At 40.5% G+C, this 22,854-nt stretch overlaps 1 protein-coding gene across 9 annotated transcripts in view; it reads right to left on the bottom strand.

The window, feature by feature from the left end:
- Positions 1-22,854, bottom strand: part of MID1 (midline 1) — a 243,958-nt gene that overhangs the window by 140,361 nt on the left and 80,743 nt on the right. The window contains exons 1-2 of one of the 9 annotated variants that reach the window (XM_086880105.1): positions 5,392-5,521; positions 5,195-5,252 (exon numbers count right to left, since the gene is read on the bottom strand). The exons of 1 other annotated variant lie outside the window; for it this stretch is intronic. The gene's annotated coding sequence lies outside the window, so the exon portion shown is untranslated. Of the gene's footprint in view, positions 1-3,305; positions 3,597-5,194; positions 5,522-19,313; positions 19,675-22,854 lie in introns of those variants that run through there. 7 more of the 9 variants (XM_086880107.1, XM_086880111.1, XM_023918361.2 and 4 more) reach the window with 7 other exon arrangements.

The raw sequence follows: 22,854 nt of genomic DNA, 5'->3' as shown, positions 1-22,854 counted from the left end.
TCAGGGATATACAGTAATTCCTTACAGCTTGCTAAAGCATTACAAGCTCTAAGATGCACGACTGTTAATAAAGACTTTAAACCAAAAACAGGCTAAAGAATGAAATATCCTACGAAGTCTGAAATTCAGTTCAAACTAACTCCAGCGCACATCCAAAAGGCAATCAACACGGCTGTATGTGAGTACTGGTCTGCTCCTTTCTCTCAGCTCAGTCCTCACCCACAGACAAATCAAACTGCTTCTCCAAATGCTGAAGCTTTTTTTGAGCTTCAGCAGATTCCCTCAGCATTTACCACTGTGAGCTCCTTGTTCCCGGCATTTCATTTTCCCTGACCCCAGGCTCCAGCAGACCCCTTACCTCTCGTGCTACTCTGTGGAGGGACTCTGAGGTCTGACAACTTTTTGCAGTGCTCAGAAGCTGTTGAAACCCTCTGTGGCACTGCTGCTCCCCTGTCCCTTGCCAGTGGGGAAGCCCTGAGACCAGGCAGCAGTGGGAAGCCGGCAGCCAGCGCAGCAGAGGGCTGGGCAGGCTGGAGGGAGGGAGCTGGAGACAGACCTCATCAAAGGTAGGAGGCCTGGTGGGGATCATGGAGACAGTGATACACATCTAAATAATTCAGGCGCTAATAAAAGCTTTGGGTTGGGTTCTGTTCGAGATGTGAAATGCAGCTGAATTTTGATGTATTTCAGGCTTCCATCAATGCAGAACGTGGGGTGCTACTTAATAACCTGACTCTGAAAAAAACAACATTATTTTAAAAGTATTCCACGTAAAGTTAATGAGGAAAGTGGCTATGGATGTGCGTATTTATAGCTTTAGGTTGAAATTCTATCATGGGAAGATTTTGAGAGCTTCAAGCCTGACCTCTACAGGTAGGCTGCTGAAATAGGAATGGGATCTTGAGATAGTGAATTGTACACGGAATTCTTACAAATCAGGGAAAGGCAATGCATCAGACACAGTACTTACTTAACATCACTTTATCATCAGTACCTCCCGAAGCCGTATTTTAAAAACATAACTATTTGTATCATCATCTGTGGGAATTCGGCTCCTGTAAACGTTTCTTTTGCAAACTGCATAAGGCAGTGCAGCACCATGAGAAAAAGCACATCCAGTGTGACTATTTTTACATTCAAAAGTGTAAATGGGTTATGCTCTGCATTTTATTATCCCTCTCCTTCCCCACCAATCCTCCACATGATCTACTCTTGCAGAGCTACAGAAACAAGCATTACTTTGAAACTGATAACATTCATTTGCGTTTCACCAAACTGATGTTTTTAAATGACCTGATTGGTGCCACCTTTTTCTAATCAGAACCAACCACTCTAACAAACTACCCTTTGTCAGGGGATCCCATCCCCTCTGTTCCCACCACCCTACAGCACATGTTGCTATAGCTACCCTGCATGTCTATTTACCACACAAGTGATCAAAGGGAGCGGACAACACAAATACGCACACGCACAAAAAATCCTCGCTAGGCTTCCTACCGCGCAATGTCCAGCCACTAATTAACTGATACACTCCCAGCCTGCGGACTCTGTACACTTGTTTTCTTTATTCTGCATGGTACACACACACACAAAAAAAGGCAGCATTCTTCAGGATGCTCTTTCTTCCCTCACAGGCCAAACAAACAACAAAACATCCCAGGATGAACTCTATAAGATAATTTCCTAGTGCCATGCAAAGGATTACAGAACTTCAAGGTAAGAATACAGCTTTTCTACAGAGGAACATATTTAGAATTTTAAAAGGTATGCAAAAGAAAATAGGAAATAAGAAACACATGCTAAGAACTTAAAGAGCTGAAAGGAAAGGGGGCGATTTTGAATTTTGCATACATTTTGCTCTGAAATTGTATACAGCCTTTATTCACTTGGTGATTATATGCACACTAAAAGCCATATGACTGCGGACATGATAAGTAATTATAATGGTTTTATGTGGCTTAGGTACACAGTTTTTCATTTTTAGGTAGCCTGTCAGTTAACAGTTGTTTAGTTGAACCTCTTTACGTGACAAAGGGCTCAAGACCGCCTCAATCAAAGTCAATGGTACTTCAATAGGAAGAGGCCAAAATAAGGAGCTGCATTTTTTGTCAATGACACTCCTGGGAGCTGCACTTCAGGGATATGTTGTGGTTGAAAGGGAATGAAAATGAAGTATTAAAATTCATCAAACATTTGATTTTCTGTGAAGTAGGCTTAGGAAACAAAACAGAGCCCACAGTGCCCTCTCCAGTTCTGCAGCAAACTCAGGGAATCCAGCAACATAACTCTGTCCAGCCACAAAAACTCCACCTTCATGAGGGCTGAGGACCCCTTCAGGAGTTTCCATCACTTGCAAACTTCCTTACTTTATATATAACAAACTGAATTCTGAAAAGCAAAATAAAAGTGTTACTTGCAAAGGTTTGGGTTTTTTTGTCTGTTACTTTTAATTTTTTTTCCAGCTATATAAGATATCTTTGAAAATTGTACTTCTGCTTCCTAACACTAGTCCTACAGCACACACCAATGGGTATATTTCCTGTGGATGCGTAAACATTTACTGGTACACTGTTATCAGCATAATTTCCCAGATAGGATAGAAATGTGGACTTATTTCTGAGATTATTCTACGAGACAGCAAAAAGACAACTCCTGCTGAGGTTTTCAATGATCACCTGAAAGTGAGTGTTTCTTTATACTGTCTCATTTACAAATCTCAACTCAGTATTGACACCAACCCCTGCGACCTGCTGGAGACTATTGGACTGGCACAGCAGTGAAGTAGGTTGAATCTTATCAGTATGTCACATATTACATTTCTACAGTAATTCCTCTACTTCCATTGGGAAAATTAGCACATCTGTCTTTCTGTGTGCTATTGTTCAGTAGCTGTGGGTTGCCCTTGGGTCTGATCAGTCATCAGCATAGCACATGGTTCCATTCCAACACCTGCAGTACACTGCCATACGCCTGTAACTTGATGGTTAGCTCTGCAGCACCAAATGGAGCCATAGCACCAAGAGCCTCTCCAAGTGGGAACACTCACTCCCAAAGCCCGTGAAGAGGAAGGAGTTAATCCACTTCCTCCCAGCTGCTGTAATGAGGAAGGGAGCAGCAGGGAAGGGCAGAGAAAGCAGCAGGACAGGTAGGGAGAGATGATTATAAGGTGGAAGAGCAGGTAAACCAGAGGTCTCTGTTGCTCTGAATAGGAGGGCCATGGAAAAGTCACCCTCTGCACGTAACTCTTTCCCTTAACAATTTCCACCTAAAAGCAGGAATGAGGGCTCCAGCTGCACATGACTTACCTGCTTCTAAGTGTCTGCTGTAATGGATTTCCTAAACGTTTTACACGCTTGCTTCACAGCCCATCACAACCTTCATTTCCCACTAAAGCAGGAGTTCTGCTGACAGGGGCTGACCCACACAGTAGCTCAGCACCACCCTGACATCCATCTCCCTGGATTTTGTCCCTCGGGCCCTAGCGGTGCCCACAGACCTTCCCTGCCAAACTGAAAGCATTTGTGCAGAGCAAACCAAGCGAACCCCGAGAAATGGTGCCGAGCTGTTCCCTGGAGAGCGGGGCCCGCTGTTTGAACAGGCGCGGCGCGGGCGGGCGCTGCCCCGGGAGCGCGCACCGCGGGGCGGGAGCGCGCACCGCGGGGCGGGAGCGCGCACCGCGGGGCGGGAGCGCGCACCGCGGGGCGGGACGGGACGGGCCCGGCAAGAACCAGCCCGCCTGTGCCTGCACCTCTCTTTAGGATGGAATGTTTCCCCCATCCCTCCTCCTCTTCTGGAGGGTACGTGTGTGCCTTAGCATTCCCCGTCCGCCCCCGTTCTCTATTAGACTTATTTGCCTTGCTCTTTTAACCCACCACTTACGAATCTTCATCGTCCCTGTTCTTTAGGGAAAAATATTTTAGGGGAGTAAAGTGCACGTTTCACAGCATTTTGCACTTTATTATTGCCGTTCTGTAACATTTCTGCTTCTTTCGCACTCCTTGTTGGTAACCCCCTGTGCCAAAGTACCCTCTTGTGGTGATAATGATTTCTGATGACTACGTGCATCCAGCTGACCAACCCGAGTATATAAAATGCCCTTCATTGTGCTTTGCAAGGACAAGAATTTCCCTCTCTTTAAAGGGTTATAAAATGTGATTTTGCTAGTAGGAGCAAGAAATACCTTTCCTCTTCCTCTCACCTATATTTTCTCTTTCTTTACCTCCTGTAACTTAGAGAACACTGGCAAGGAAGCTGGGATTTCCCACCACGGTTTCAGAAAGCGAGTGTAAAACAAAAGTTCCATTTGCACTACAGGTGCAAAATCCTCACACATGCGTTTCCTGGACACGTACTATAAAAGTTCCCTTGAGAACTGAATGAATGACATCTGCACAGAAAACCTAGAAAACTTCTCATTTCCTCATATTTATCTATTATCTACCCAGAAAATAACATATTACGAGCAAGTTTAGGAAGTGAACTGGCTTTTTAAACTGGGACAGATCTTTGATTCAGTCTTAAGATACAGGCACTTCTTCCTCCCACAAGGCTCTTCTAAGTGTACATTGTTGCTGTAAAACTATGAAAAACAAGAATCAAAAACATTTTGTCACTGTGCCTTCTAACAGTGAGAATGAAAATAAAAGCTCATTTTGTCTCCTCAGGTGAAGAGAAGTCTTTAAACAACCCTCATTTGAATAATCTTTAAAAAAATCCCTAGAAAACCTTTCTTAAAGTACTTTTGTGAAGCTGCAAGACAGCTTGAAACTACTACGTTTTAAAACAATCAGAAGATTAAAGCACTGGCAGGCAAGGAACTCATGCAGAGCTGTTTAATAAATTATCCTTGGGCTGAATTATTGGCATATTTAGGCTTATAACACAGCAAGTTCTTTCCTTTCGCGTGTCACAAACAGGGCTGCGAGACAGCCTGCACAATGCGCTTAAAGCATGGCAAACTGGAATTGATTTACAGAGCTCGCAACTCGCTTCCATCCATGCTCCCCACAAACCCAAACCGCACCACGGCTTCCATGGCATCCCTGCCTACCGGGAGAATCAGGGAGGGGGGAAAAGAATTTGTTATTTTCCCCCACACCCGGAAACTTATAATTATAAGAAGAAAATAAAGAGGAGGGGAGGAAAAAGCGGAGATGGGCAGGGTTTGGGAGCGGTAGTAGCTGTGGCTCCTTACCTGCCTCATGGTGAGATTCCCATCATCCATCCAGCCGGCCAGGGCTGCTCACTCCGCGCTGCTGTCGGCAGGGCAGAATTCCATCAAGTTTCCCACCGTAAGCAAGTTTCCCTCCCTCCTCTCCCCTGTCTATTATTTCCCCCTCCCTTTTTATTCTTTGCTGGGGGGAGCCCTAAGACAATGTCAAGTTTCCCAACCTTCTTTGGGCAGCCTATGGGACGCCGGCAGCGGGGAGGCAGCTGTCCTGCCTGGCTCTGATTTCAAACCACAGCCCAGGATGGAGCAGCGGCCCAGCCGGGCCGTGCTATAGCCTCGCCAATCAGCAGCAAGGGGAGGGCGGCAGAGCACATAAAGGCTGCTGCCTACACGAGGATTAGGAAAGCTTTCAAGGATTTAAAAGACTGAAAGCAGCTGGAAACAGTGTCTAGGGCTACAAAGAGGGAAGTCAATTTGCGGTGTAAGAGATTATTCCCATTCTCATGTAACTGCTCTGGGTCTGCTGGAAGCTTAACAGGCTCCCAGGACTTCAGCAAGGATATGCAAATGCCCGGTTCAAATTTCTGCAGCATCAGAGGATGCAGGAACGCTCGGCAGCCGCCCGGCAAAGCGGCAACATCCCGTCTCCAGAAACAGCGATTTCCTCATGTCAGATTAAAAGGAAAATTACATCGTGACATAAGCAGGAAGTAAAACACCGTTTACCAGTTACATTAAGGGCGAGCGCCTGTCTCTTGGAAGGAACAAAAATGTACCTGTGGATCCGTAGGCTTTGGAAATGTTTTGTTGCAAAGTTTTGTTTGTTTCAGTGGCAAACGTTTAATCGTGCCTAGCCTCAGTTCATTGTCTGCTTTCCCTTCTTTACAGAGGGTTGTTTCCTCATTCCTGAAGCTGGGGTTTTCATGCAAGGTAACACCGGACTCGAAATGCAACTTCAAAGGATAAAAAAAAAAAAGAAGTGTTTTGTTTTGTTTTTTTAACGAGATCGGCTGCTATCTGCTGCCCCTCGGTGGCTTTCATTAAAATAAACAAAGAAAAGGCAAAATCAAAAATCTTGAATCTGAAGTGCCGTTGCTGTTTGAGTTACACCTTTCATAGAATTATCGAATTGATTGTGTTGGAAGGGACTTTGAAGAAAATCTAGCTCAAAATTTCTTGAGTTAAAAAAAAAAAAAAAAAAAAAAAGAAAAAAACAGAGAAGTGCAAGCCTGCAAATTGATACCAGCCAATCTTCTCCAAAGTGGAGAAGGCTTCTAACTTAATATCACTTCAGAAGCCTGTTAGTCATTCTGTTCCACTCTTAATGGAAATCTGTCTTTTGATCTTAGGGAACAATCAGGCAAATCTGATGCCTGAAGTAAAATCCCAGTATCATGAATTTGCTTCTGCAATGGCTTTAGCTAGCAATGAAAAAATTAGTCACTAACCCTTCACAGTACAAGTAGTCTTACTGAATTGAGTTACAGAAAAAAAAAGTTAGAATCATATGCTTCCAGGATTTTAATTAAAAGCTTCCAAAAATATATTTCCTTTTAACTTATGATAAGTTCCAGCAGTGGGTATGTCACAGGGAAAGAAAGAAAATATCTGAAATATGTATTTGTTTTCTCATTTAAATATATTAATGATTTTTCTCACAATTGCAACAAAGAAAGGAGCTTGCATTATATTGGCATTGTCTAGATCAGAAGCATGGCATGGAGGGAAAACTTGATTGAAACCACTACTGCACTTTATCTGAGTCCAACTTTACTCTTGCCTAGTCTGTGCCCCCAGGAGGAAGGATCCAATGATCCTTTAATGCACAACACCACCCATCTCCAGGGATCAATATAACATGTTGCATGGGGGTGAGACCAAGCATCCTCTCCAGGCAATGTGGAGACAAGCCAGTGATGCCCCAGTGATGGTCTAACACTGCCCACTTGCACAAGAGCTCGAAGCAGCTGCAATGCAGATTGAGGTGCATTAAGGGCACTTAACAGGAATGCTTGTCCTCTGTTCCCCAAGCACACCTCAAGGGGACACGTGTCACTAGAAATGACTATGTGGTATGTGAAGGCCTTTTACTGCTTTAAATCTGAGTGAATCCTCTCCAGGATGCATTCAAAGGAAACACAGATGTACTTTTTCAAATTAGAACATTAGAGATAAACTACCCTGCTGAAGAAGATGTAGTAAAAAGTTGAAAACTTACTAAATTAGTAAGGATTATAAAGGGTTCACACAAACCCCCTATATTTCATTTTAGGGCTTTAAGAAGGGGATTCTTAGCACAGCTTCAGAGTTTCACATGGGAACAAAGCAAAATTTCTGTAAGAACTCAAACATTATAGGGTTAAAACAATTATGTAACTTTTCTGGAAATGCAGACACCTTTTCACAAACAACATGCACAACTTACAGGATTGGATGGGTACTGCATTTTACTAAAAACCCAGCAGAATATGGTATCAAAAATGAGTTGATTGTATAGGATGAAAACTGGTTTCTAGTATTAGCAAAAAAATTGAAACCATTAAAATCACTGACCTGTGTTCAGGGTGGGGTGTAGGTTATTTTGTTTAAAATCCAGAGTCACAGAGAGCCCCTATCCTAGTTATGCCATTCACTTTCCACCTTTGAGGAATGTACTTTGTGATCAATCCACACTCAATTGCTGGAGTTTTTTGGTGTAATACAGTTTTTATAGTCCAGATGAAGATAAGTCTGCACCAGCTGCAGGGGGTGCAGTGGTATTATCACACGCAGTGGATTCAGAAAACTGGGTCCTGCACTTCACTTCCTTGAGTGTTCTGAGTGGCACAAGAGAAAAAGAGGACTGTGTCTGAAGTAGGTTTGAGGGTAGTCAGCAGCCAAAGACACAGAGGAGCAGCTAGATGTGAGGAAAAGGAATTGCCATCTGGGATAAAAGAAGACAGGTGCTGCTTTTACACATTCCTCTGAAAATTTCATTTCCCATCTATAACCAAGTGTATGTGTGTGCATGAGAAAGTCATATGGTGTTTGGGAAAGTGAAAGGAGATTCTCTCCCTGACAGAGGAAACTTTTACAGTCTGTACAGTGGAACCAGTGGAGGTAAGAGCAGGCAGAGGAGCTGGTGCCTGTTCAGACATCACTGGGAGCAAAGACCTGTATAAGCCAGACCAAAGTCATGGTAGGGACCACAATTGTTTTAAAGAATTCTTACTGAATTAATCTAAGTTAAAAGTAAAATGCCTACAAGCACACCAAACCATTGGCACTTTTATGTTATGTGAACACTGGTTATCAGCAGTAGTGGTCACATATTCCTCTTATCAAACCCTTTGGAGTTATGAGTGACACCAGCAGACACAGAAATACCAAAGTAACTCTGACCTTGCTGCTCACTGTGTATTGCTGCCACAGTCCTTATCACACACCAAGCACCTCCCAGACACAAAGGGCAGACACACAAGCCCTCCATCTAGCCTCATGTTTTGAGCATTATGTTGCCCCCTTCACTAAAGCAAAATCAAGGCAGGAAAACTTCAGCTGGGCTTCCATTACTGGCAGCATTGTTCAGGAAGATCTTCAGTGTGGCTCCTGCTGTTCTGCTCTTGACTTGGCAAAAGTAATAAGCAGGCACTTGTGAGAACTCAGAGTGTTGGGTTCTCACTAAAAATTCTGCCTCCTATTGCTACTTAAGACAAAGATGTAATATTAGAATGTGTTGTGAGCCAGTTTATGAAGCCAAAAAAGCTTTGAGAGTTCCTATAAATGTGCAGAAAACCCCAGAAAACACTAGTTACAATTTGTACATTATGTAAAAATATCACATTTTTTTTTCATAAACATAGTGAACTAGGTGTTGAGTTCTCTTTCTAGCACATCAACTATTTCTTAATATGTTCATCAAAATTTAGTGAGACAAGGCTTAGTTCAGTGCTTATCAATGTCGTGTGCAGTTTTGAAAGTTTTAAGTTGTGACAAGGCAAAGACAAAAATCTCGATATCAAAAATTTAGCACTCTTTCAGAATTTGAAACTTTTGCTCACTGATTTTTTAACTAGATCTTCCTTATCTACTTTCATTGTTTCTAATAAATTACCACACACAGGAATTATTTTGAACTGGGATCAAATGAAAAACAGCCTAATGTGGGATCACTCAGTTGCTGGAGTTTTTTGGTGCAATACAGACTTTTACTTAATCCAGACCAAGGTAAGTCTGCATCAGCTGCAGGGGGAGCACAGAACAGGAAGTGGCAAAAAGGACTTTCTCTCATTAGTTGAATTCCAGCTGCCATGGAAATCCTCCTGGGCCCAGAGAATTTAATATACGTTAAAGACAGAGAACCACTCTATTTCTTTACTGAGCTGTGCCAAACAAAGACAGACCAGACCCCAGGATCTGATTATATGTTAGGACTGAAAGAATTGCAGAAGAGAAAAATATGACCCGGCACATAGGTTAGAAAGAAACAACCCTAGTTTGAAAATGAGCATCTTCAGGTATGAAGTCAATCACAAATATATTGCCTTTAATTTGCAATATAGACAACTAATAAAGACATGTTTTTCAAAAGAAGACAAGCAGCTGGACTGCTGCACTTTGAGAGTAAAATGTAATATTCACACCCAAACTATTGGCATTGAAATTAATTTTTAATCATTTTTATAGTCCCTCCCTTGGCAGATTTAAATTGGCACCTGCAGGAAGAGCAGGATGTCCAGAATACAAAACACTTTTTATTAACCCCATATAACACTTAAGGCAACACTGCCATGTAAAAATAACCCCCAGAAGAACTGGCACAAAATATGAGGTTGTAAGATGAAGGCAAATTTATGAGAAGACAGTATTAAAAAAAAAGAAAAAAAAAGGAAAAATTCTGAAATACTCCAAATATTGAAAACTGCTCTCAAGATGTGAATGTTGTCATGCAATGATTTCAACTGATATAGTTAACATTTGTGAATGTAAGACTGTGCAGAGCTGGATCTCACAAAGCAGTACTTAGCTGCTTTTATAAGTGTTGCTGCAGTGAATGCAATGGAGACAAGCTGACCATGCTGGCAGAATGTCTGAGTCATGGCATCTAAATGCACACACAATTTCTAACAGAATTTTAAAACTAGGACCAGCAGTGTCAGACATCCTTACATGTGCACATACACACTGAAAGCCACAGTGCACAAAGGTGTCCTTAAGGTGGATCGCTGGGGAATTCATTGCCTTTCAAGACTCAGCCTTTTGGCAGGGCACCAGCAAAACAGGCAGACGTGAGAAAGATCAGGGCATCCTTCAGTCCTCTTAGTGGAGCAACCCTTAGCAGACCCATTCACCCTTTACAGAATCACTCAAAGTGCTCTGATCTCACTTGGGACTGCACCAGCTGCAGGCAAGAGAGAAGGGAAGATATCTTCAGGACAGCTTCTTTCTCCATCACTTATGCAACCTATGTAATCCTCAGATCAAACAGACAGAAAGGTGGTTAAACAACTATCCATCTGCACTTGCCTTAAGGACTACACTGGCTAGACTTTTTGATTAAGGCTTTTTAATCCAAAGAATAATATCTTCTGGATTTCATTTTACTACATCTGCTGTGAGGCAGATACTTGATCTGCTAGGCTGAACAAGTTGGTGCACAGTCATGTGTAATAAATTAATGATCAGAAGACTCTGATAGTCTATTCCAAAATTCTATGGAAGTATAGTAAGCTAAAAAGACTAATAAAGAAGGATGCTATAAGGGTTCAGAGTTTCTAAAACATCTGTTCTCTATTTATATATAAATGCTGAATTATATGGAAATCATAATTAGTTTACCACTGTTTCTCCATTTGATATCCTAAGATTTTACAATTAGTTGCTACTTCAGTGATAATTATACTTCATTACTCTTAGGAGTAGTAGGTAATAGTTAAATTGTTACTCTTTTTTTATTTTTTATAATATTCGAGTCCTAAGAAGCCTCCATGAAAAAAAGAGTGATAAAGTAAGAAGATAAGAATTGCCTTATCTGTAACCTCTATTTGCATAGGAAAAAAAGAGATTAATTTTATTCCATTGCATTTTGTACCAACAGCTTACTTAGTGACCAATTGCAAAAGTCAGTCACGAAGTGACTCAAGCACATAAAGATGCAGGCAAGTAACAGAAGTTATAACATATGTGCCTTTGTCAGTCAAACATCAAACAGCATCTGTCAAAATCAATATTTTTCTCCTATTCCAGGAGATATATCCAAACATATGATCACACAGGTTCGAGGGAGAGTCATCTGGCCACAATTTTACTAAAACAAGTTAAAGCCTAAAATGTTAAATTGTCACTTGAAGCAAGCAGGCATCTACTCAAATCCCCATTATCTGTGTGTTAGCTGAGATCATCAAACCATGCAAATCCTTCCTTTAGAAATAGAAGCCCCTAAACCACAGGTTTAGCAAAAAAAACCATGTAACACTCACAATTAAGCCACTCTGTTCTAAAACAGTTTTTCTTCAGCCTGCATACAACAGGTTGGACATATCATATGCCATGCATGAGTGTGCCAGAAGTGAGAAACTCTAAGCACTGTCAAGACTATGTCATGTCCAGGAAGAATTATAGAGAGATTGACTCTGTGTTTCCAAACTTTCCAAAACAGAAGAAAATGGTTTTTTAACATCTTTTCAAAATCTCAGCTGGGATGAGGCATTAACACAAAAAACTGGAGTATTTCTGCATAATTTTTAATTCCTCATATTTCTTGTTCTCAGAAAACATTTGATATTTCAGTGTTCTCTGGAGTGACACTACACAGTTTTGGTCATACAGAGATGAAAAAATTAGCTCAGATATTCTTTAAAAATCCCAAGAAGCTAACTGCCACTGAAGAGACAACCAACCAATATTTTTCTCACTTCAAATCAGGTATTTCAGCTAAGATCAATGGAGCCAAAGTTGTCTAAAAGTTCAAGTCAGACTAAAATCCTGTTATTTCATTTTTCTAGTCATAGAAGTTTACCAGCGGTCTGCGCTATCTCATAAAACTTAATTTAATAAGATCAGCTTTTGCAGTCAAAATTCCTGAGAATATTTTTGTAGGGAATTCTCACTTTTCTCTTTTTTTCCAGTTTCCTGGATACCCATGCCAGCTCCCAGCCCCATGGAAGAAGGCCTTCTGTGAAGCCTTTTGGAACAGCAGTTACCTGTCAGCTATGCAGCAAGGGGGTCACATGGAAAACCTGTGAAGTGACGTGATTCAGAGTCATGTCTTAAACACTGGAAATATGAACTGCAGCCTGAAAACTGCTTGTGCCCGTGGCATGAGGTGTCTCATCTCTTTCACTGGAATTCTCTGCATATTCAAGCTGTCTTTACACTGCTGAGGATAATAAAGGGGAGAATAAACCTATAAATGCTAAAACATCTTTGAACATTACAGTAATCGGGGCAGCATGGGCTCTGCCAAAAGCAGGAATGAAGGACACAAAAAGACTACTCTTTGTAGATGTAAGTACTAGTTTCTGGACTAAATCTAAGTATTTAGAATGCAAAAGTTAGTATTAACCAGACAACACAGCAAACAGACTACTGAAATTATTTTTAGAAAAGTGTGTGTGTGTCTGTGTATGTGTGTGCATGCAGACAACCTTGAATGTGTAGAGAAATATGTTCAAATTCTTCAAGAAAAATTTAAGGTATACACTTGGGCTTTCTCAGTGAAAGAGAGCCGAGTCTTAGGGTGCTCTTCCCTACAACTGAACAAAACATTTCCCTACTCAGAATACCAGTGGTTTGCAGTGTTGGTGGCGAGATGAGGTTGCAGGGGGTGGGCTGGGGAATGACAACAAAAACCTTAACCCAAATCCCAAATCCTTAAACTCTGGCCAGGAAAACAGCTTTATACAACTGAGAATTTGCTAACATATGTGACTCATGATTCGACTCACAAGCTTCTGAAGTTCACTGGGGTTACCATCAAGGTCAGATTACCTATGAAATATCAGATTACTACACCTTCCCATTGCTTCAGAGAAGCCCTTGGTACTGACCATGTAATATATTTATGTAGGAAGGTTAACACCAAAACCACCACATTCCTCTAATTTCAAATGAGAAAAACAGGCAAAGAATTTAGTAGGAAATCAAAAGAACCTCTTATGAGAGGATTTTAAATTAAGCAATTCAAGGATGTGGGTAGATATCACGAAGCATTAGTCACAGAGGTTAAGCTGGAGACAGTTTCAGAAAGTTTTTGTTTATCACATTAATGTTTTTTCTCACCAGAAGCATTGCTTAAAACCAGCTGAGGAGGTTTTGAAATGTGTTTATAAATAGGCTCACTGGGACTGCCCTGGGAGCACTGGTCTGGTGGGGTCTCACGCGTCTATCTGTGTCGAGTAGCCCTTTTCAAAGTTTTAAACCATTTTCAGATGGCACTTTTATGAGTCCCTGTAGCTTGTTCCTTTTAATTACAGGAATATATAGTGTAGGTTTACCAGTCTCCAAAAGAATTTTTTCTTTCTTTACCTCACATTTCCAGAGGTGTCACCTATTCAGTCCTCTCTTTTTGTTAAACAGCTCCGGCAATAAAAGACAATGACTGCAAAACACTGTACTCCTCCAAGTTCCAAGAAAACCACTTTTATAATCTAAACCTTTGATTTTCATTTTATAAGATGCCCTTATAAAAAACCCCTAAAATTAAAAAAAAGAAGACTGGTCCATGAAAACTATGTTTTCATAGTTGGTGATAAACCTTTTCATGAAGATAAGTCAAAAAATCTGAAGTAATCCAGAAAATATGATTCAGGTAGGACTTGTGGAAAGTGAAGCCCAGCACAGAAATAAAATGCTCACTATTAGGCATTAATTTTTTGCATCTTTTATTTTCACAGGTTATTATTAGTTTGCATTTATCACTTCAATGCTGAAATTAGAAGATATTGCCCAGAGTGTCTTATTTCATAAATACACATGCTTATTTACAGGGAGACTCAGCCACTAAAACCCCTGCCTGCAACACATTCTCCAACATCAGTATTTCACACCAGGAAAAAACAAAGCACAGAAGTAGCTGCTACTTCACAACAGCCCAATGATGAAGGTTAATGCATGCCTTCTAAACTATTTCATGCAGATTTTGATCCCTAGGGCCACACTGTCACATATGCTCATCCTCTCCTTCTTGTTCAGATATCTCCCTCAGCTGTAATTTTGCTGTAATTCTCTATGAAACTGCAATGATATGCAAAGGTCCTAACACCCATTTCATAATGCCTTTTCCACATCTCTTGGGCACAAAGAAGGTCCTTTATTTAAAGGGAATGCACAGTGATGTCCTGGGTACGCTGTCATCTTCAGCAATCCAAGCTTTTGGTGCTCCCAGTTACCCATCTACCACCTGAAATTAACAACTAATAATTTGATGCTATATGATGCTGCAGAGCAAAATGAGGCAGGAAGACCCCTCAGCACATACAGGACTCAAGCTGAGATGTGCAGTCATATTGCTCAATTACCAAGTCACTTGGCAACAACTGATTTTGCTTTCCTTCTTCTGCGTATCTGTTCAGAGCACATATACACGGTGTACTGCACTCCACACTGAAGTGAGAGAGAAAAAAGAATCACACTAAGGATGCAAAAATTAAAGACTCCTGCGGTTTAAACACAATTTCAATTATTATTTTATCACAGGAACTCATAAGTCACTGGTTCTACCTGCTTTTCTAAGTATTTAATTTTGTGGAAAAACACAGTACACCACAAAAAAAAAAAAAAAAAAAGAAAAAAGAGAAAGCACAGAGTCCTCTAGGAAAAGGTGATGACATTTCATCAGGGGAGCTCTCCAGGCCATCCCAGCATCCTTAGCCCTAAAGGCTGTGGGGCACAGAAATAACTCCACAGAAAAATTCACCTGCCATATCTTCATATTAGAGATTAGAAGTGTTAAACTCTGACCACTTGCAGCTTCAAAGCTGAAAAACAAGGGAGAGCATCTGAAATGCAACATCTAAAACAAGAGAAGCTGTCTCTACAGTCAGAAAAATCATTGTTGTTACAACTTTATGTGATTTGAAATCCTGCAAATAAAGTAAATGGCACAGTCTTTTTAGGTTGCTGCAAGGAGGGGATCTGTGCTAACTTTATTTTGGGTGTCTTCCTGTGAGTTCTCATATTCAATCCTTTTGAGAAACTTTTCCCTTTATGTAGGGTTTGTTTGGCCACCACAAACCACTAAAGCCTTCAGCAGACTTAACTGAGGGTGGTTATGATGGGCATGCTGTAGGTGAGCAGCAGTGTGTGTCCAGCACCCTGCTCCCTCCACTGGCTTCTTGAAACCATTTATATTTTGCTTTTGATACATCACACTGATACATAAAACTAAAGTAGAAGGGCAAGGAGAAATCAGCCAGTAGACATCTGAGATCTTGAGTCTCAAGCATTTTTACACATCTGTCTTTCAGTGTGGCCGTTTCCAAGAGCTAATATTATCATCATTTTACAAATATTAGCAGGGCATTTGATGCACATTTCATGGAGATGTTGCAGCATCTCAAACAGGTGATAAGGGGTTGCTATGGTTACGATATTCTCTTAAGCTGAATACTTAATAGGTTCTCAAAATATATATTCTTACTTGTTATTTAAAATATTAGTTGCTGAACATGCATTTGCATATGCACCCCTTTCATTTTTTCATGGACTTTCCACTCCTTCATCCATCAAATATAGTGGATTTTGATACTGTTTAGAGAAAGGAGAGGTCACAAACCATCCTTCTTCAGAAAAGGGGACAAGTTAGGTAGCTCATTATCTAGCCTGTTTATAATTAAGTCCAAAAATAACTGCTCCACTGTACTAGAATTGTGAGAACTTTTATTTCAGAGGATTTAATGAGTCATGGAAACACGTTTGAAAGTCTGCACTAAACAAAGAGCTAAACATTTAACAGACCATATAGCTTTTAATGGTCTGAACTCTTTGTCTCACATTCAGACACAGACCCAGGCTTGTCCCATCACCAACATTTCATGCAGTGTTTCTTTCAGATGGGTTACTTTTTTGCCAGTGAATCCGAAGGTGATATTGAAGAAGTCTATTATCAGGTATGCAAACTGGGGGGGAAATGTGTCACTCCAAGTGTCACATCATGACTCTTTACTAAGATATTACTCTTGGGCAAATGATTTCATGCACTGCCTACTTAGAAGGACAAGCTGAATGGAGTTACTGTAAAGGCACCAAATTTCAAATTTTTATACTTGTTTTTTACTCTTCATGATGAAATTAAAGGGAAGTTTTAATACACGAACTTATTTTAATTTGACTTGGTTTATTAGGATAGATAGAATGTAAATAAGCATAAAGTTTCCTAATTTTTATTATCATCAAAACACCAATGTTTTGACTTTCTTTGGATCACTCTGTTCGTTATGTACCTGCTACCTTATTTTGAAAATTTCCATTGACATCTGATATGGTCATAGGATGGAACCCTGCTATTATTAAACTCATTTATTTTAAAAATGGTCTAATTTTTACTGAGGTAAATATGAGGAGGATTACATCCATATGTAACTGATAACCTGATTGTGGTCAGGGAAAACAAAAAGAATCCTCCAAGTTTGACTAATAACTTAGTTGGATGTATTTGAACACCTGTTACTATAATAGTGTTAGTAATCTATTCAGTTTGGAGTAAGACTGAGCAAGAGCCAATGTGCTTGAAACTTCCAGATCTGCTTTCACAGCTTGTATCCAAAGAGATTCCTGGGAAATGAATTAATATTTTGCAGTCTGAGGAAGCAAATTTTTATAGCAGGTCTGAGCAACAGGGTAGGAATTCATGGAAGATAATATATCGAGCAGATCTAAGTATTAAATAGACACTTTCCTTATGTATTTTGAAGTACAGAATGTTGCATATTTCTAGAATGAAAAATGGACATAACATGTTGTTCTTGCAAGGTGTTACCATGTTAACAACTAGAGAACCTTCTGTTAAAACCATTAATATGTGGCTTATCACTTCATAAAAGCTTGAAATCACAACGCAACAACAATAAGCACATGTGGTACATATGAAGCCAGTCTGCAAATACAATAATAAGCATTCAGCAAGAGGCATTTCTGTACTGTAGTTAGCTGAGGTAAAATTGTCATGCTTGTTTCACAATCACCACTTTTGTTACCTACAAAATAAACCCATCCATACTCACTCTGTATTTGGGCTCCTTTCTGAAGTGCAAGAAAGGCTTTTGTTGCCTCCTTGCTCTTCAGCACACACCAAATCAAACTTGGGAAGTTTGAACGTGATGGTGAAGTCATCTGCCAGAAGGCTTAGCAATTTTAAGGAAATCTGTTCCCAAACCTGCAGCTGACCCTCTGTTTACCAAGACAGACATCATCTATCATAATGATTCTGTCACTGGTCTCAGTATTTGGGCAGTTGAGGCACTTTCAGGATAAGTGCAGGAATAAGCATGAAAAAGTAGATAAGATCTTAACTTGTGAGACTGAGAGATGGGAAGAGGAAGAACTGTAAGCATTCCATGTAAATCAGACTCCTTAAAGTTGGAAGATACCTTTAAGATCGAGTCCAGCTATTAACACAGCACTGCCAAGTCCACCACTAAACCATGTCCCTATGCAGGGTTGGCATCTACACACATTTTCAAATACCTCCAGGCACGGTGACTGCACCACTTCCTCGTCCCAACACTTGAGAACCTGCACATCTTTGTTAAAATGGAACAAGGAGCTCATGAAGCCCAAACTCGTGCATGCAGATGAAAGGAGAAGTGGGACTGGGCAGAGCTCGGCCGCTCGCTGTCCCTGTGCCACTCTCCGCTGAGCGCCGCCTGCATCGCTCCCATGTCCAGCGGCTCAGAAAGCAGCAGCAACCTCTCTGCAAGGCAGCTGGGACACCAGCTTCTTGCAGGAACTGCACAAACTTTCTATTTGCAGGGAAAATCTGAACAGTTTTTGGTTATTTCTCAGCTAAGCTTCAGATGCAAACTTAGCAACGATAAAATACATTTTTAAAAAACACATACAGCAGGCAGTTGTTGCATCTATAACACTGTAAGATCCACTTCTTCCTAAGGTGTCATCAACTCCACTTCTAAACTTTTCTGATGTTTAAATCTGATTTCTCCACACAATGAGAAGATGGCACAGGTTCAAAACAAGGAACTGCTTTTCACCTAGCTTTAATGGCTGTGGAGGAAGCACACTATCGCTGCATTCCAGGAGTTGCTGTGTTACACTCTATGCCCCAGCATTACTAGCACCATGAAGTTTCTGGGTTGTAATTCCTCTGTACTTAGAGTCTTAAAAGGCCTCAAGTTTGCATACTTGAAATTTGTGATACATTTTCTTCCCACCATACGCCTACCCCCTTGGGACACAAGAGTTTTTGTTAAGGACCAGCTTTCTGCTTGTGAAAATAAAATTAAATCACTGAACTCTGGCCATTAATGCAAAGTGTGTTCCACACTAGCTTATAGCAACAGGATATCCTGACAGTGAGCATAAGGGGGGATAAAAACCAAGTAAACCTTGGGATAACTCAGACTATTCACTTGAAATATATATGGATTTCAATCCATCTTTGTCATTTTCATACTCCTCCTGTCTTTCCAAATTTAATATGAACTTTTTTTTTTCCTTCCCCCTTCAAAAGAGGTAAGCAGAAAACACAAACTGAATTTTTGTATCAGACAAAAACCCAGGTGTTGAATATTGTGTCCAGACAGGTGAGAAATGGGTTTCAATACCAGAGCAACTATCATATATAATGACTCTGCAGAAACAATATTATTCCACTAATTATTACATCCTCCAAGATCCATAATAAAAGCAGCATTTCCTCATTATGAAATTAATTTTTATCCATATCTACACTCAAAGATTTCTGTTATTCATTTCTTCCTAAGTACAGAAATAGTAAATATTATGAAATTTTGGCATGTATCCACCTATTTGCTCCTTTGTGAATAATCAGTTTTATATAATCTGTGGATGTGGACAGGTTGAATCCTTACCACTGTGCTTGGAAAAACATGCAGACCTAAAAGTATATATCCAAGTTTGACCTCCTCTTGGAGATTGATCTCACCAACCCCTCCCGCCCCCCAGTACCAAAACCAACACAGCTTACCTTCGGATGAAACTTGCTCTCCAAGTTCACCCAGTCACAGTATTTCCTCTTAGGAATTCCTCTGCCTTAATGCAGTTAATTATTCCTCCAGCTCACACTTCCTTTATTTTAGGGGTAGTGAATGAAACTGTGTTTGCCACAATAGTTCAGCAGAACTTTAGCAGCTTTGGGCAAGAGAGTGGGACAAGAACATCCCTATGTGCATCCAAGAGCAATGGTGCTGACAAATAATTAGCTGCTATCACATTGTTCTTATTTTCAGCCTTGTGAAAAAGACCTCTCAAATAAGAACAAATTTTATTCAACCGAGGTTTTAATATTCCTCTGTATCTCAATAGCCCTGACACAAATATGATATTGTGGTGATTTAACCTAGGAGTGTGGGAATTGCTGAGGGATGTGCTTATTTTTCTAACAAAAATTCAGGCATGCTATTATTAGCAATCTCTGGTATGTCATCAATGTCAAAGGCCAAATACTTTCTTGAAATGTTTAGGAATCAAGTGTGCTCTGAATTTGAGGAGTCTGTTCTCACTCTGCCATTCACATGCCCACACAGCAGCATTCTGCAAAAAGACTCCATTGCCAGAATGCTCCTGAACACTCCCAGTGCATCCGTTCAGGTTCTCAACAGGACAAATACTGACTTCAGAGAGCACACTAACCTCACCAGACAGTATTTCACAAACACTGGACCTGGGAGCCTGAACTTAACTTATTTTAGAGACCACTTTATACCACACACAGCTCCTTGCATATGTAAGTGTACCTGCCAGTTTAGTACCTCGGTAACACTCAGCCAGCTGCCTTAGCATGTCTCCAAGAACACACAAGTAAGACACACAGGGGGTACTGACATAAAATTTTTCATACAATTGCATCATCAGGTGGATGAAGAAGAGGGTGTTCCTGACCTCCCCAAGGTCTGTCTCTGAGAGCAGCAGAGATCTACCACATCGCTCTGAGAGCTGGCTCTCAACAGCTCTGTGCTTCCTCACAGACTTTTGGATTAAACTTTCCCTGACACATTTTATGAAGAGAAAGGGGGTGACCAAAGTGAAAATCAAACCTGAGAGAAGTAGCCATTCTTTCGTTTGAAACTGCCAATAGATTTTTTTCAACTACAAACTTTCTTGTCTTTGTCATCAGGGTCATTTATAGAAAATATGAATGGCAGTTGCAAGCCCAAGCTTTTTCTTCCCCATGAAAAGGGTTAAGTAATATAATTATTTCATTAGAAGCAATGGCCATCTGTTATGCTCTATAAAAAGACTGACAAACAATGTTAAGAACATCCATTACATGCAATAGAGAAGAGAAAAATGCGTTTATTTAGCAAATGTTAATGTTTCTGAAAGATGTTTGATTAGAGTCTGGAATTTATCATCATTTGCTAGAGCTGAGGCTAGAAGCCTGGCATCATCAACACATATTGTCAACAGGCATTAGCAAACAGTTTCATCTCCATGGGAAAAAAACAGGGATTAAGCTCTTCCAACTACATCCCTAGGTGTATCATCCTCCACAAAACACAGATGCTTTTTTATGTCCTCTTGCAAGAAATATCTCCCCAATCTCTTAGTAATGTTTTTCCTGCGTAGTATAAAGACTTAAAAAATAGAAAAGTCTTTAGAAACAAAAGACCAGTTTCTGCTTTTCTAGCAGAAACAAGTCTTTAAACCTTCACAGGAAAATTTCATGCAAGAAGAAAGAGTAATGTGAGTATGAGTCAGAAGAAAACTGAAATGATTTGTTAACAAAAAAAAAAAAAAAAGGTCAAAAATCATGTAGTGCAAGTGCAAAACTGAAAGTAAGTAATGGTTTCTATTTTGGTTGTTTGCTTCTCAATAAACATGTACAACTTAAAAAAACCCAAAACGGCAGGATAGCGGAGCTTGCCTGCTGCTGTTGTGGCTGCCAGATATCATCATTGATATTCAAATGGGAGAAGAGAGAATGATGCTAAATTGTAAACCAAGGCTTTCAGTGAACTTCAGTTTGAAGGAAATACACTTCTTTCTTCAGCCCTCCCATAAGAACAGCTACATTTCATTACTGTTTTCTTTGTACTGACCTTCAGTGTAACCTGAATGGTTTTCCACTTGTTTTGGTACTGTTTTGCTATAACATTACTTAAAGAAAGCAATGGCTTTCCTGCTGGGAAAAGGAGGGGGACAGGGGAAGGGTAGACACACCTTTGTTAAAAAATGTGTACATATATGCACAAAAAGCCATTTGGATCAAAGAGTAATGATCACTGGCTGGTTCATTCACAATGCAGGATTTCCCCCAATCAGAAACTTGTATGAAAAGCAAAACAGAAGGATAGCAGGGGTATATGCAATGGGGAAAACTCCCCCACATTTGTTTCATTCTACACTCACACAAAAGCAAAAAAAATAAAATTTTATTTTGCATATAGTTGGTAAAAGGGTTGAAGCAAAGCTCTTCCATTTGACATAATTTGAAATCATGGGGATTTAACATTTTTTAGGACGAAACCCTCCCAGCAGTAATCTACCTGCTCCTGGGCTGGTTTATAACACCTCCAGAGTGTTACCACAGAATGCCTTGGGGTGAGTCCGTCCTGCTCAGGTCCTGACTATGAGAGATCCTTGCTGAGGAATGATCAGGCCAGGAACTGCAGAACCCTACACACATAGCTCAGAAGACCATGTAAGTTTTATGATCATGCTCTTTGGAGCACATTGCTTCTTTCTGATGACTTCTGAATTTCCTGTTACTGACTGCACATTTGTGATTTATACCTACCTGTCTTGAAACACGTTAAAATGGCTGTAAGGTTTTACCTCCTCCCAGACTTAGCAATAATTACACATAGCAGGCTTTAATATTTGAATCCATCTCAAGGGAATGAGGATACACTGGAGGCCATGGGAGGCACATATGCTTTGTGAATGAAAGAAGCACATGGAAATGTTTTTATCCCACTAGCACAGGCACTGAGGTTGCTCCAATACGGCTGCAGCTGTTGGAGAAGAGTGTACAGACCTAGATGACTTCATGGTTTGGTCCAAATGGAACAAGGGTCCTGCTCTCTTTTCAAGGAAGAACAAGTTGTTCACTGTACTGTTCTTCCATCTCTATTCTCAGTTTTTCCAGGAATTTAATGCCAAGCCACCACTCATAATCAATTTTGGCCCCATCTGTGCCCATGAGTCATTAACTTTTGCACAGTATCTCACATCTTGTTACCACTTTGCATGCTGCACCCATCGAATTAACCCCACATGATGCTTGAAGGAGCAGCTATAACAATATAGAATTCTGGAGCACAAACAACAATCCCCAACACACCCAGCACAGGAGCAGTACCATCTCCTGTCACTATACAGATTCTTGGTCATCTGTCTCAGAGAACATTCAAAGACTACTATAACTGAGATGTATCTATGGGATAATGAGGCGTTGCCATTCCTTACAGTTCTGCCACAAGGCTTAGGCTATTTGATCTTTTCTGTGAAGCCTCAGCTCCAGATACCAAGTCATTATGTGAGAACTGGAGATTTATTTTCTTTTT

The sequence above is a fragment of the Cyanistes caeruleus genome, chromosome 3 (assembly GCF_971803275.1).
Source record: "Cyanistes caeruleus chromosome 3, bCyaCae1.hap1.1, whole genome shotgun sequence".
NCBI classification, from domain to species: Eukaryota; Metazoa; Chordata; class Aves; order Passeriformes; family Paridae; genus Cyanistes; species Cyanistes caeruleus.
The sequence above is the reverse complement of the archived record's forward strand: the minus strand, read 5'-3'. Positions and strand labels throughout refer to the sequence as shown.